The sequence below is a fragment of the Typopeltis vanoorti genome, chromosome 14, assembly GCF_054136105.1.
Source record: "Typopeltis vanoorti isolate ZY-2024b chromosome 14, IOZ_Tvanoo_1.0, whole genome shotgun sequence".
NCBI classification, from domain to species: domain Eukaryota; kingdom Metazoa; phylum Arthropoda; class Arachnida; order Uropygi; family Thelyphonidae; genus Typopeltis; species Typopeltis vanoorti.
In genome coordinates, this window is record NC_143562.1 from 4,677,798 (window position 1) to 4,691,643 (window position 13,846).

Sequence of the window (13,846 nt, forward strand, 5' to 3'; positions counted from 1 at the left end):
TATTTTATTACTAAATAAATTATAGTCATACATACTAAAACTAAACATTATATGTTTAGTTTCAGAACTAAATATATATATATATATATATATATATATAGTATAGTAAATTATATTATGCATGATTTCTCCTACAATTTGGGTAGGAGAATTCATGCATAATATAATTTAATAATCAAATTGCGAATCACTATCGCCCCCGACTTTCACATTGGAGTGATAAGCTCCCTGCAGTAAACAGTACACCCTCCACAACAGCAACTATACTGCAGAAACACAAAAAACAATTAGTTTTATCAAGTGACTGAATAAGGTTCATAGACATTTTCAGAATGCGCAATATATTTCTCAACAAATAGGGCAATTAGAGACAACTAAGAATATATAGACACTACCTAATAATCACATCTCCCCTCCAACAGAAACTGTTGTATAGACTGGAGCAAACCACATGTATGGTTTTGCTAGACATTACCCCATCATGAATGTGTTAAAACTAAGAAATATATAGTGAATGTATTTCAAATATTATGGAAATCGGTTTAAGAGACCTAACATTTCAATTCAGTTGTCAGCTTGTTTTGTTTGGGTCGTGTGATCTTTTGTTAATACAGGTAATAATGAAAATTAAAGAAGGGATACAGGGATATCCGAAGTTTCAGAAACACTGGTCTATTCAAAATATTTAGTCTGAAACATAGGTGTACATTACGATGTTCGTTTTCTTAAATCCCGCTTCGAATTTGGATAGACCAAATAGCATCTATCCAAATACGCACTTCTTACATTTTTTTTTTCAGTGTCATTTCAATTTTGAATGTGAAACATATTGAGTGTATTGTGTATTCCGTGTTTAAGTGACTTTGGACAATTTTTGACTTTGATTTAATTGTGCACTTATTTTTGAGTTTTCGATAGACAAATAAAATTTTTATTTGTCTATCGAAATTATTTTTTAATTATTTAAATTAATTATTTTAATTTAATTTAATTTTATCATTGATAAATAGCAAGCACTTCCATAGCGCAATTAGAAGAACGACGGTACGTTGTGCCCATCGATTAGAAAAGACCTAAGTTCGATTCTCGTCATGACGAGAGGAATCTTTATATATGGACTTTTCAATTGAAGGTGAGTTAGTCGATCTCATACGGAAGTAGCAGGTTTTTTCTGCCGGAAACTCGGGTTTTTCATCCCGCATAACAAATTAGCTCTTTAGAACATACGCAATTTACAGACAAAAATACCAGCTGTAGTGGTGGGCAGTAGATGGGGTTGATGTAGGTGATTGGTAGTAGAGTTTCGGTGTAGTAGTGGAGATGGAGTGTTGTATAGTAGGTGTTCTCCTGCGATGAGTCTTCGGACTCCTTGGAGGTGTCACGAATAATAGTAATGGTAATAATAAAACTCTTTATGTGATCTAGGTTTGTTTACACATACTGCAATTGGCCCTTTCTTGATATCTTTTTGGTGTATTTTTGCATCTCATCATTTTGTGTGTTACAGTGTTAGTGTGCAGTTGCCTTTTGTTTTATAAAATATTTTTATGGTTGTTTAGTAAATTTTTTTGTGAATTTGGATTATTATTCACATAAAGTAAGTACGTCTATTATATATTTGCTAAGTTTGAAAATCAGTTAAATTATTATCAATTGTTATCAATAAATTGTTGAAAATCAGTTAATATTATATAGAAAATAAATAACTTTCAATAAGAGATTTATTTATATTTGTTCTTGTTCTGGTTGGAAGACATTGATGTTGGGATCCTTTTACTAATTTCCTTAATAAATAATTTTGATATTCTAGAAATTTCTTAATTCTAAGTAATAAGTCTAACCAAGTGTGTTAACCCCTAGATGTCGGAAAAAAAGCCAAAGAAGTTATCTGGTGCACAACTGGACATAAACTGGCTGGATCGCTGAATAAATTTTTAAATTAAGGACCACATAAAAAACGAAGAACACAAAGATCTGACAAAGCAAGTACTCCATGTAGCTCTACTCCAGAAAAAGAGAGGACACAAGATAACTATGTTACATGCGAAAATGAAACTGGCCTGACTGGACTCTCTACAGAAGTCGCAGCAGAAGAAATATTGCATTCCGAATCAGCGAAACACGAAACTTCAAATTTTTCTTTAAATTTTAATGTTAATGATCCAGGTACTTGGCCGAATCATATAACTACCAAAGTTGGTGATTGTTTAGTTGAGCATTGCCCGTGTCAAGTAGTTAATAAAGAATTTCCCAAAAATGAATCTGGCCGCAAGGTTTCCGATTCATACTATTATCGAACTTTTACAAATGGAAAAAAACTTTTACGAAGTTATTTAGTTTATTCAGAATCGCGAAATTCGGTTTTCTATTATTATTGCAAAATATTTGGTAGTCAAAATTCGCAACTTACTAACGAATACTGTTGTAACGATTGGCGACATTTGAATCATATACTAAAAATTCACGAGATAAGTTCCGCGCACATTGAAAACTGTTCAAAATACAGCGGACTTAAAATGTCGTTGATTAAGAAATGCACTGTTGATTGCACACAACAAAGATTATACGAAACTGAGAAAAAATATTGGCAATCTGTTATAGAACGGTTAATCTACATAATAAAATATTTATCAAGACAGTGTATGGCTTTTAGAGGTTCTTCACAAAAACGTTTTGAAAATGATAACGGCATTTTTTTAAAGTTAGTAGAAACTGTCGTTAAATTTGATTCGGTAATGGCAGAACACTTGCATCGCATTCAAACATCACAAAAAAGGAACATTGCTCATTATTTAGGTGATAAAATACAAAACGAAATCATCCGTATAATTTCTGAAACTATAAAACAAAAAATTTAAAAATGGTTAAAGACGCGAAATATTATTCATTAATTCTTGACACTACTCCGGTTATGAGCCACACAGAACAATTATCTATTGTTATTAGATTTGTTAATCAAAATAAAGATACAAATATTGCAGAAATTCATGTACATTTTTTGGGTTTTCAATCTGTAGAAGATACCACTGGGCAAGGACTATTTCAATTTATAAAAAATTATTTAAAATTATTGAATTTTAACATTTCAGATTTATGCGGCCAAGCTTATGATAACGGTTCAAATATGCGAGGCAAACATAATGAACTGCAGAAAAAAAAAATCCTTCAAATAAATTCAAGGGCTTTTTTCATTCCGTGTGCTACTCATTCATTAAATTTGGTAGATAATGATGCAGCTAAGATATCTGTGAAACTGTAAATTTTTTTGGGGGGTAATACAGGAATTGTATAATTATTTTTCAATATTTGTGAAGGGTTGGGCTATATTAAAAAACAAATTTGTGTTTTAAATTTGAAACCACTTTCTGCTACTAGGTGGGAAAGTAGGGTAGAAGCAATAAAGCCACTTAAAAATAATATCAAGGAAATTTACCAGGCTCTTTTTGATATTACGGAAGATGAAACTAAAGATATCGATTCTAGAGTTCAGGCAGACAACTTAATTTCAAAGATTTATTCGTTTAAATTTATTTGCTCTGTTCATGTTTGGTATGAAATCTTAAGTCTCGTAAATGTTGCAAGCAAAATAATGCAGCATCCGACATTTGATATAGGAAAAATTACAGAAAATCTTGATTATGTTGTATAATAATTAAATACTCGCCAAACAGACCAATATTTTGAAAATATTATTAGAACTGCAAAAGAAGTAGCAAACGATCTTAATATTAATCCTATTTTTCCAGACATTCGCAAAAGAACAAAAACAAAAATGTTTGGTACGAAGCATCAGATGAGACAACGCATGATCCTAAACAAAATTTAAAATAAATTTTTTCTTCGCGATTTTAGTCACGACAATAACTTCGGTCAAGAGAATATTCATACTATTAAAACAACATAGCGAGGACTTTAAAGTTATAAGATACATTAGCAAATTAAAAGATTGGAGCGATGAAGATTTAATGAAACATTGTAAAGATTTGCCCTTAAAACTGAGCGACAATCAAGATTCCGACAATCGCGATATTGATGGTATGACTTTATTTGAGGAATTAAAAACTTTGCAATGTTTTATTAAAACAGAGTCGGCTCCTCAGGATGTTTTAAATTATATATACGAAAATAAATTAACCGACACGTTTCCGAATACGATTGTGATTCATATTTATTTAATATTACCAATATCGGTAGCATCTGGGGAAAGATGTTTTTCAAAACTGAAACTAATAAAAAATTATTTGCGGTCAACAATGTTGTGTGGAGAACGTCTAACGGATTTATCGCAGAACGCAGAACGATACTGACTTGATGGGTGAAGCATATATGCTTTTCATATTCCCCTTTGTCTGAGAAGGAAAGTTCTTTGAGTGGAGAATTATTGAGCTTTAAGCTCGCCCTGAAAGGGCAGTGAGATTAGCTGTGTTCAGCTGAGCATAGAATTGATTTGGGTCTCTTGTATTTGCAGAAATCTGCTTCATTGTAGTCTGATCAAGCTAAACACATAAGCTCAAATTCGGATAATTATTTTTCCTGATGAAGAATTTTTCTGCTAGGTCATGAAGGAGGGATGGGATGTAGGGAATGTCGACTTCTCTGTGAATCATGGGGCAACCAAACTCATTCTCAGACATTTGTTCTGTATTCTTTATAGCTTTTGAATATTTGTGTTCGAGGCATGGCTCCATGCAGGAGATGCGTTAGTGATGACTGGGCGTATTACCATCTTGTATATGAGTAGTTTGTTCTGAGTGTCCAGTTTACTTTTTCTGTTGATCATGGGGTAGAGCTGCGCAATTACTTTGGATGTCTTTGAGCTTATGTGTTTTATATGACTGGTGAATTGTAGTTTTTTGTCGAGCATTACGCCGAGATATTTGACTGTATTCTGCCATGGGATTTTAACTCCTAGCATATATATATCTTCCTTGATCTGAGACTTCTTTCTAGTGAACAGTATGGCTGAGCTCTTCTGTGGATTTGCTTGGACCCTCCAGTTCATCAATCATTTCTCTAGTGTGTGTGAATACTGTTTTGGAGTCTTTTGAAGGCTAGTTTGGGACTGAGTGATCTTGCTAATAATGCAGTATCATCTGCATATAATGCAGTGATTGCTGAGCTTTGGTTTTGAGGAATATGAGCTATATAGATAGAAAACAGCAAGGGGACCAGGAGTGAGCCCTGCTGCACTTCCGCCAGGACCTTGCGTTTGGTTGATACACTTTCATTTATTTTCACTTGCATGTATCTGTGTTTCAGGTATGAGTGAATTATTTTAACTAGATTAGTAGGCATATTGAATGTGATGAGCTTGTAGAGAAGATCCTGATGCCACACCTCATCAAAAGCCTTCGCAGCATCTATAAAACCGCAGCTGTGTGGAGGTTCCAGTTGAAGCCTTCGGAGATGAATTCGATCAGCCTGTGGATCTGTTGAACGGTGGTGTGGTTTTTCCTAAATCCAAACTGCTCATTAGGAATTATACCTAGTTTATCCATTTCTGATTGAAGCCTTGTAAGGATTACTTTTTCTGTGATCTTTCCAAGTCTGGACAGAAGACTGATAGGTCTCTAGCTTTCAGGGAGTTGGGTGTTTTTTCCAATTCTTAACATGGAATACGCTGTCTTCCATGTTAAGGGAAAATACTTGAGTCCGAGGATGGCATTAATTATGTTGACTAAATGTACAATGCGTTTTCTGGGGAGTAGTTTGATTATTTTGTTTGTGATTCCATCTGAACCTGGGGCGTTATTGTTGTTCAGGTGGGTTATGATATTTATAACTTCTGTTGGAGAAGTGGGTGTGACAGGTTCTAGGTCATCCTTTTGTTGTGTTATAGCCTGCTCGACTCGAATTTAAACGGATTTATCAATTATATCAATTGAAAATAATATTATGGATTCATTAAACATATTATTAAAAATTCCTTATTAATGAAATTCAGTGATTACAATGTTCAACTACTATCCTGATGGCTTCAACCGGCATTTTAAGGCCCACAACCTTCCAAGCATGCTTGGATTTCGTAACCGAAATACGAGGATAGAACGGTCATTCCTATGCCTCGAAGCATTCTTGGCTGTGTGTTCACGGGGCAGGTTTGCGGGATGAAAAACACCTGATAAACTGGCGGAAAAACCTGCTATCCATGCCCAAGACCGACTAACTTGGCTATGGCTGAGGAAGATCCTTCAGCTCCTCACGACTCTGACAGGAATTGAACCTAGGACACTCCTTCCCCAGGCATAGGGTTGCAAAGCGCAAAGCCACTAGGCTAACTGCGCTGACAATGTTCTACTACTGTTAAATAAAATTTATTTTTATGTATTCGTATAAACGGTTTTGTACTTTTAACAAATAAAATTTTTCGCAAAAATATTTCATGGAAACTTATTTCATGGGGGACGCTGAAAAAAGTTTTGCACAAGGGTGCCTCCTACCCACGGAGTGGCACAGTGCTTTACAATCAAATTTCAAGAGCACTGTAAGGATCGCAAGCATTTTATTCTAAATACGCATTCATGAGCTCAAAATCCGTTGCTAAACTGTTACCATCATCATCATTATAAATGAATACGTGTATTGTACGTCCACAGATGCGAGACCCTTCGACACTTCCACGAATGTCAGAAGAAGGAGAATCCATTCCGATCTTAGGGTAATATATGCGTTTCGGGAGATGAGTGTTTATTATTATGGGTCGAAAAATTAGCTTATCTTATATGAAAATTCTAGTTTTTAAAGTGGTAACTATTTTGCTCATGCAACAGTTGCATATTTTATGTATAAAGCAAGTAATAGCGCCTGTTGGTGACCAATTCGCATATTCATTTATCTATTTCTTCCCTTCACCATGAATTGACTATTCTTGGCACGTTGCCAGCCTCGATTCTACAAAGTATGGGTGTACAATAGCTGATGGTGGGAAAACAGGTGTGTTTTGTCTAGTTTGAAGAGAAAATATACACTGAGTTGGCTTAGCATTAGGAACACCCACCCCATAACGCGTTGGTCCATTGGTCCACCTCTCTGTGCAGTCACGGCTTGCAGAGGCCTAGGAACAGATTTCACAAGGTGTCGAACATCCTCTATATATAACTCGACCCATGTCCGTTGCAGCAACTCCGTCAGTTCACGTTCATTCCATGGAGGAGGATCAGAAGTTCTCACATGCGTTCTAGCATATCCCACACATGTTCAATTGGGTTATGGTCAGGGGAGTTTGGAGGCCAAGACAATGCAACATATTTCTTGTAGCGTTCCCAAAACCACTCAGCAATTGTACGAGTCCGATGAAACGGTACCTTGTCCTGTGGAAAGATAGCATGGTAGACCTTCTGCAGATATGTGTCGAGATAGTCGCATAACAGGTTCCTGTAGTGTTAACCATTCAGTGTTTGTGGGATGATAACCAACGGATCTTGAACGTGCCAGGGGAAAGCTCAGACCATAACACCACCTCAACTGGTCTGTTGAACTCCCCAACTGTGAAACCAGGGGATAGTGCTTTGTGCTCCGTTCCTGGTCCTTTCTCGATGGGTAGCGACGATTTCTTGCTAGGTTACCAAACGGGATGTTGATGTTGGTCCCTAGATCTGGAACTTAGAAGGTTAATGATGGCATTGCATCATTTTCCGCTGTTTTCGATGTTGTTGATGTTTATACGCAAAGAAGGAAGTTGATGTCAACTCTGGTTGTAGAAATCTGGACAATTTCTGCCTTGGATCCTTGGGAAGCTATAATTCCAAAGAGGTGAAGCTTGAAATCCAAATAATACCGAACAAGGTAACTTCTAACATGGTTGAATTGCAGTATCCTATTGTGGAAAGCAATGTTACTCATGTATCATTTTTTAGGACTTGGAGGCAGAATCTCTAGCTTTCCAGGAGGTTGAAGGATCCTATATCAACTTTCTGGCGTTATTTGTGCAAGAATAACTTTAACTGTGTAGGGTTTCCTGTACCTCCGGTTCTCTTGATGTTCTGAGACATCTATTATATTAATATTGCTAAAATGAGCACACATTGTCTTGATTACTGGGTCCTAGGAGGAAAGTGACATTAGTCTGTTTTCCAGTCTCTCAGGCTCTCGCTGGTCCTGGCGATGAGATGTTCTTCATCGACTTCAGGCTGAGCCGAAAAAGGAATCCCTAGAATGGTCTTCCTTGTGGACAACAGCCATTAGGATGTTAACGGGGTCAAAAACTCCACAGCTCAGTACATATGATGTATTGAGCTGTGTCTTGTCGGAATTTGCTTGCAGTCGTGGGATTTTAAATCTCTCTAGGATGTTAAGAAGATTCCTTATGAAGTCATTGTCCCTAATGTGCGCACTACGTCATTCGCGTAGTTGTTATTTTCGATTCCATAATGACGAGTGGAACTGATATTCCACTAATGGCACGAGAGTTGCTGACTGCCAATACAAAAGCCTTTAGGACCAGAGCAAAAGAAGTGGGATGAGAGGACATCCTTGTTTGACCCCTTTGGATGGTCAAACAAGTAGGGTAATGGGGTAGAACAAATGTCTGTTTATTTGAATACTTCTGGTAGCTTCCCAAAAAATGGAAGCCCCTAATAACCTCAACTTACTGAAGGATATGGAATAGATATAGGTTTCCGACACTGTCAAAAGCTCGGTTGAGATCAGTTGAAAGTAATACCATTGGAATTTTCTTGGCGGATAGGACACAGAGCAGATGTGTTATTAAGTACATATAAAATTCTATCAATTGGCCTGTGATGCCATAAACTTGGGTGCTTTTGATGATGCATTTCATCCAGGCTTTCACTGTATTGTTCATGACACCGTCTAGGAACTTAAATCCTTGTTAGAGACTTATCGGAAGTTAGTTCTTGATCATAAAGGAAACCCTGTTGGTCTTGCGGATGAAAATCAGTATGGCATTCCATGAACTCAACAGACACTGGTCCAGTTGTAAAGAACAGTTGTAGAATTTTAACTCTTGTTCTTAGGGAGCCGATTCCTCTCTGCATATTGCTGCTTTTCATGGATCACTTGGTGGCAGCGAGGGTGACCTGTGATATTTCTCCCCTCTTCAAATTATACATTTTCTGCAGGGGAAGGGTCATTGGCTTGAGAGTGAAGAGCCTTACCTCGGTTTTACTGGCTGCTCATGTTGCCGGTAGAACGACCTCTTCTGTAGGAGTTTCCAGTTCAGATGGTATTTCCAGCTCTTCTTCTGATGTTGATTTTGTTGGTTTCTCCGATGTGTTTTCCGGCTAGATGGTAGTTGCCGATGCCCTCTTAGCTGCTGATTTTTTTGCGAACGAAGTAGCTACAGGAGTTTCAGTCATAGCTACTTTCTTTATCTTCACGAGGACTGTCTCTGAGAAGGTCTTCTCCATCTTGTTCTTAGGGAGCTGTGGAAATTCACCCTGATTCCTGTTATGGTAGGCTGTAGTAATTTTGGCTCATTTGGCCCTTGCTCTCTCCGTGAAGGTGCCCAGCGGACAGCTGGTAATCGGATGGTCTGAATTGCTTCACTTTCGGCAGGGTTAGGCCACTGGCTGGAGATGTGCCCAACACTAAGATAATTGAAACACTTGACTCGGGGATAGTCTTTGCTTAGATGGTCGACCGAACATCAGAGTAAACGTTGTTGCTACACTCCAGTAGTTTACAATTGCCCGTGCAGTTCCGATTTTAACTAAGTAGGCCACAGGTTATATCACGTCTTGCAAATGTCACTTTCCCGGAGAAGCAAGCGGGATCTTCTCTGGAAATGGTGCGTTTTATGTTTCTCTCTTTTCCTCAATTCGGAAAAGCTTGTATTAACATTTCGTCTGCGGCTTCCATCGGGAACCTATCTGTTTTGAGATTTCGCACTTGGCTTCCTACCATAGCTAATGTTGCATGGTTGCTTTGTACAGAGAAACTCTCTAAAAGTTTCTCTCTCGAATCTGTGTTCTTGACGACGATGAAGAACTTACCCCCTTATGGAGTGAAGTGCATGTTGTATGCATCGATTATCTCCTTTAACACTTTTGTTAATAAGTGTTAAGTAGGGGAGTGAAAAATCCCGTCATCAGTCTATCGAAAAATAAAAGGGGCTAGTTTTCCACGGGAAAAAAGAAAAAGAAGGGACAGAAAACGACAGTGAGGTTGATGTGTGGAAAGGATAGAAGAATTGGAGAGGTAAGGAATGGGATTGGAAGGGAAGGTGGGGAGTGGAGGTTGAAGGAAAATAGGCATCAGCTCATATTACTAGCTCAGTGCTATCTGATGATAATTTTCTTCACAGTCTGCAAAGGTCTGTCTCAGATTGAAAGGACCAAGAAATTAACCGGTGCCCGGGTGATCCGCTTCTTTAGAGTGGTCCATGTCCAGTACATCTGTTCTGCCTGAGATTTTCCTCCGATTACCTCCGTGGAAGCGCATGAAACAAACTTGACCGAAGAACACTCAACCAAGACACAAAGACCAGAAATCAGAAATCATGGTCAACGTGCACATGAAACGAGCCTCCAAAGAAAATGCAACTGTGTACGGGTGAAATGACTAAGAGAAGGGAAATGACTGAATTTGGATAGAATTCCAATCAACAATCCATGATCCCATACTGAGATAGAAGGGAGTAAATGATAGTGCTAACGGCATGGGATGACCCACCACACTGACGAACATTACCGTAGGGTGGTACGAAGGATAATATTTAAAAACCGATGTTGAATGCGGAGTACAGAAAGTCGATGAGAACACGAAACGTCATCTTTAATAGTACAAAGAAAGTGTACATTGGAACGTAAAAGCTCTGAGTTATGTAGTTAAGAATCACGATGTTGAAAGTTTATTTTTCACTTGGTCGGACTATAATAAACTTAGTTTAATCCTTTATCCAAGTGTGTGTAAACAAACTTTGCGCCTGAAAGTATCTTCAGGACTGGAGTAAAGTGGTACAACACCGGGCAACTCCTTGCAAAGGTGGAGCAAGGTACCAACACTCCTATCTCAGTATCTCCCATATGCCCGATGAGCGTCTCTTACCAGAATGCGCAACCCGAACGATGAAATTCAGAGGTGGCAGTGTGATGGTATGGTTATTTTTCCCGGTGTGGCTTCGGATCTCTGTGATGCCATGAACGTTGATCTCAGAGAAGTAACTGAACATTCTGATGCATGCAATGCTGCTTTTTTCTGGTGTTTCTACGGAACTGAAAATTGCCCCTTTTAGCAAGACAATGCAATGGTCATAAGGTTGCTGTAACTGCGTAGTTTGAGGAAATGAGCGTCACGACACTTGACTGGCATATACAGATTCCTGATCTCGAATCTACTGAACATCTGAGGCATGAACTAGAGCTTCGGTTGAGGTCGAGGGACGTCCGCTACACAACAATATAGGAACTCATTACATGCTTGCAAGAAGAATTATCTAAAATTACTATCAATTGCTATCGTGCATGTGTGGAAATTGTGCCCCTTAGGATTGCGATAGTCATCCTCAGCGAAAGGAGGTCCTACAACTTAAAAAGGTGGGCATGGTGGACTCTGTTCCAAGCAGTGTAAGTCTCCTCTTTAGTTCGGAAAGGAGAGTAACTCCTTTCTCTATTTACTTTGCCACTGTATGCAAAGACAGAATGTGTAGTTCAGCTATTTGAAAATTAGTTGCAATAGCATCGTTGCTATACTAAGTGGAAAAGCAACCACATGTCGATTGCTGTAAAGATATAACTGCTGCCGCAAAGAAATCAAACCATCCAACTGAAGAAAATCGTTACTTTATGGAGGCGAAAGAAAATAGAGAGAGAGAGAGAGAGAGAGAGAGAGAGAGAGAGAGAGACCTTTTTCTTGAAGGCGAAAATACACGTAAATGATTGCATTACAGTAAAAAAAAAGAACAGGTTTCACTTTCCTGCCACTGAAAGCTTTGGAAACCATTATTTAGGTTTTCCCTACATTACATCAAAAACATTAAAAACCAATTGAAATGAAAACATTAAGAAAAATAGTCAATAAAATAAAATTGACAAAGCAAATAATGAAAATATCTTGCTCACTTTCCTAATATATATCAACCAGGTGTATGTAGTATGGTGCACAGTGCTACTGCTACGTTGGATGAAGAGTTAGAGGTTCATGAAAATGAGGTTGAAGAGCTTTTGCATGACCTGGATAACAATTTGTCAATAGCGACAGATGGAATATCTGCCCATTTGTTAAAGGAATATTCAGCTGAATTGGATAGGCCATTCGCACATTTGTATAACTTGAGTCTCAGCTCAGGAATGACACCACAGGAATGGAAGGAATGTATGATAGTTCCACCGCACAAGGGTGGTGCAAAAACTGATGTGTTTAACTACCGACCTATTAGTATTTCTGGTGTGGTAGTGAATATTTTAGAGAAGTTAGTAAGAACTAGCATACAGAAATGGGTAGACAATCATTCTATACTCTGCAGGGAACAGCATAGGTTTACTAAAAGAAGGTCATGTTTTAGAAATGTACTCATATTTTATAACAATGATAAGGCCGATTTGGATAAAGGGAATGGATACATTATGATAATGTTGGATTTTTCTAAGGCATCTGATAGGATACCTCACGATAGGCTGTTGCGTAAACTGGAGAATATGGGATTGGAACATAATCTATTGAATTGGGTCAGGGGATGGTTAACAGACAGATATCAAAAAGTGGTATACAGTTGGTGTGAATCTGTAAGATTTAAGGTATAGATTTAAGATTTAAGACTGGTCCCTGGTGTACCTGAGGGATCAGTCCTTGGGCCATTATTGTTCAATTTGTACATTAATGACTTTAAGCACGGTCTGTCATCAAATTTGCAATTGTTTGCTGATGATGCGAAGATAGGCAGGGCAATCAGAAATGCTTCTGATATTCAGCAATTACAAAATGATTTGAATAGACTAGAAATCTGGGCAAACGAAAATGGCTTTCAGTTTAATGTTAGTAAGTGTAAAGTTATGTACTTTGGCGTGATTAGAGTTCCAGTGGCATATTATATTAGCGGGGTTATGCTACAAGAAACTGAAGAGGCAAGGGATTTTGGTGTACTGGTGGATAAGAATTTAAAGTTCAAAGGCTACATAGCAAAAGTTGCAAATACAACTCAGAGGATAATTTCTATGCTGAAGCGAACCTTGATATGTAAGGATAAGGAAGTAATTTTTCCTCTTTATAAGGCTTTGATAAGACAACGTGCACAGATTTGGTCTCCCTGGTTTCAAGGGGATAATGAAGCTGTGGAAAGGGTGCAAGGAAGAGTTACAAAGATTATATCCGGATTATGGGATTTAGATTATGAGGACAGATTGCGAGTATGTGGATTACAGACTCTGGTTAACAGGAGAAAGAGGGGTGATATGATAAAGGTCTATAAACTTTTGAATGGGTGTTACAGCATTTCAAATGATGAAATTTTTCGTTATATGGAAGGCAGGGAGAGAACATGGGGGCATCCATGGAAGTTAAATTTATTTGCAGTCAAGGAAAGGGTAAGAGCTAGGTTTTTCTCTCAGAGCAGTGAGTGAGAGGAATAGTTTGCTCTCGGGGGTAGAGAGTTCATCTAGCTTAAATTAATTTAAGGGAAGGTACGATAGCTGGGTTGGGTAATTTACAGCATCCCTCGATGAGTCCTTGACTCCCTGGAGGTCTCAGAAAATAAGAAAAAATAATAATATTTCTGAAGAATGTCAGTTAGAATTCATAAATACATGGATAAGCCAGAGAAGATCGATTGGAATCAACTTGTTAATAAAACTGATCCAAAAAGGATATACACACCTGCCATTGAATTCGAGACATTCTTGTTAGTGTATGTCAACCTCACTTACCCAGTGTACATGCAAAATACTTCATC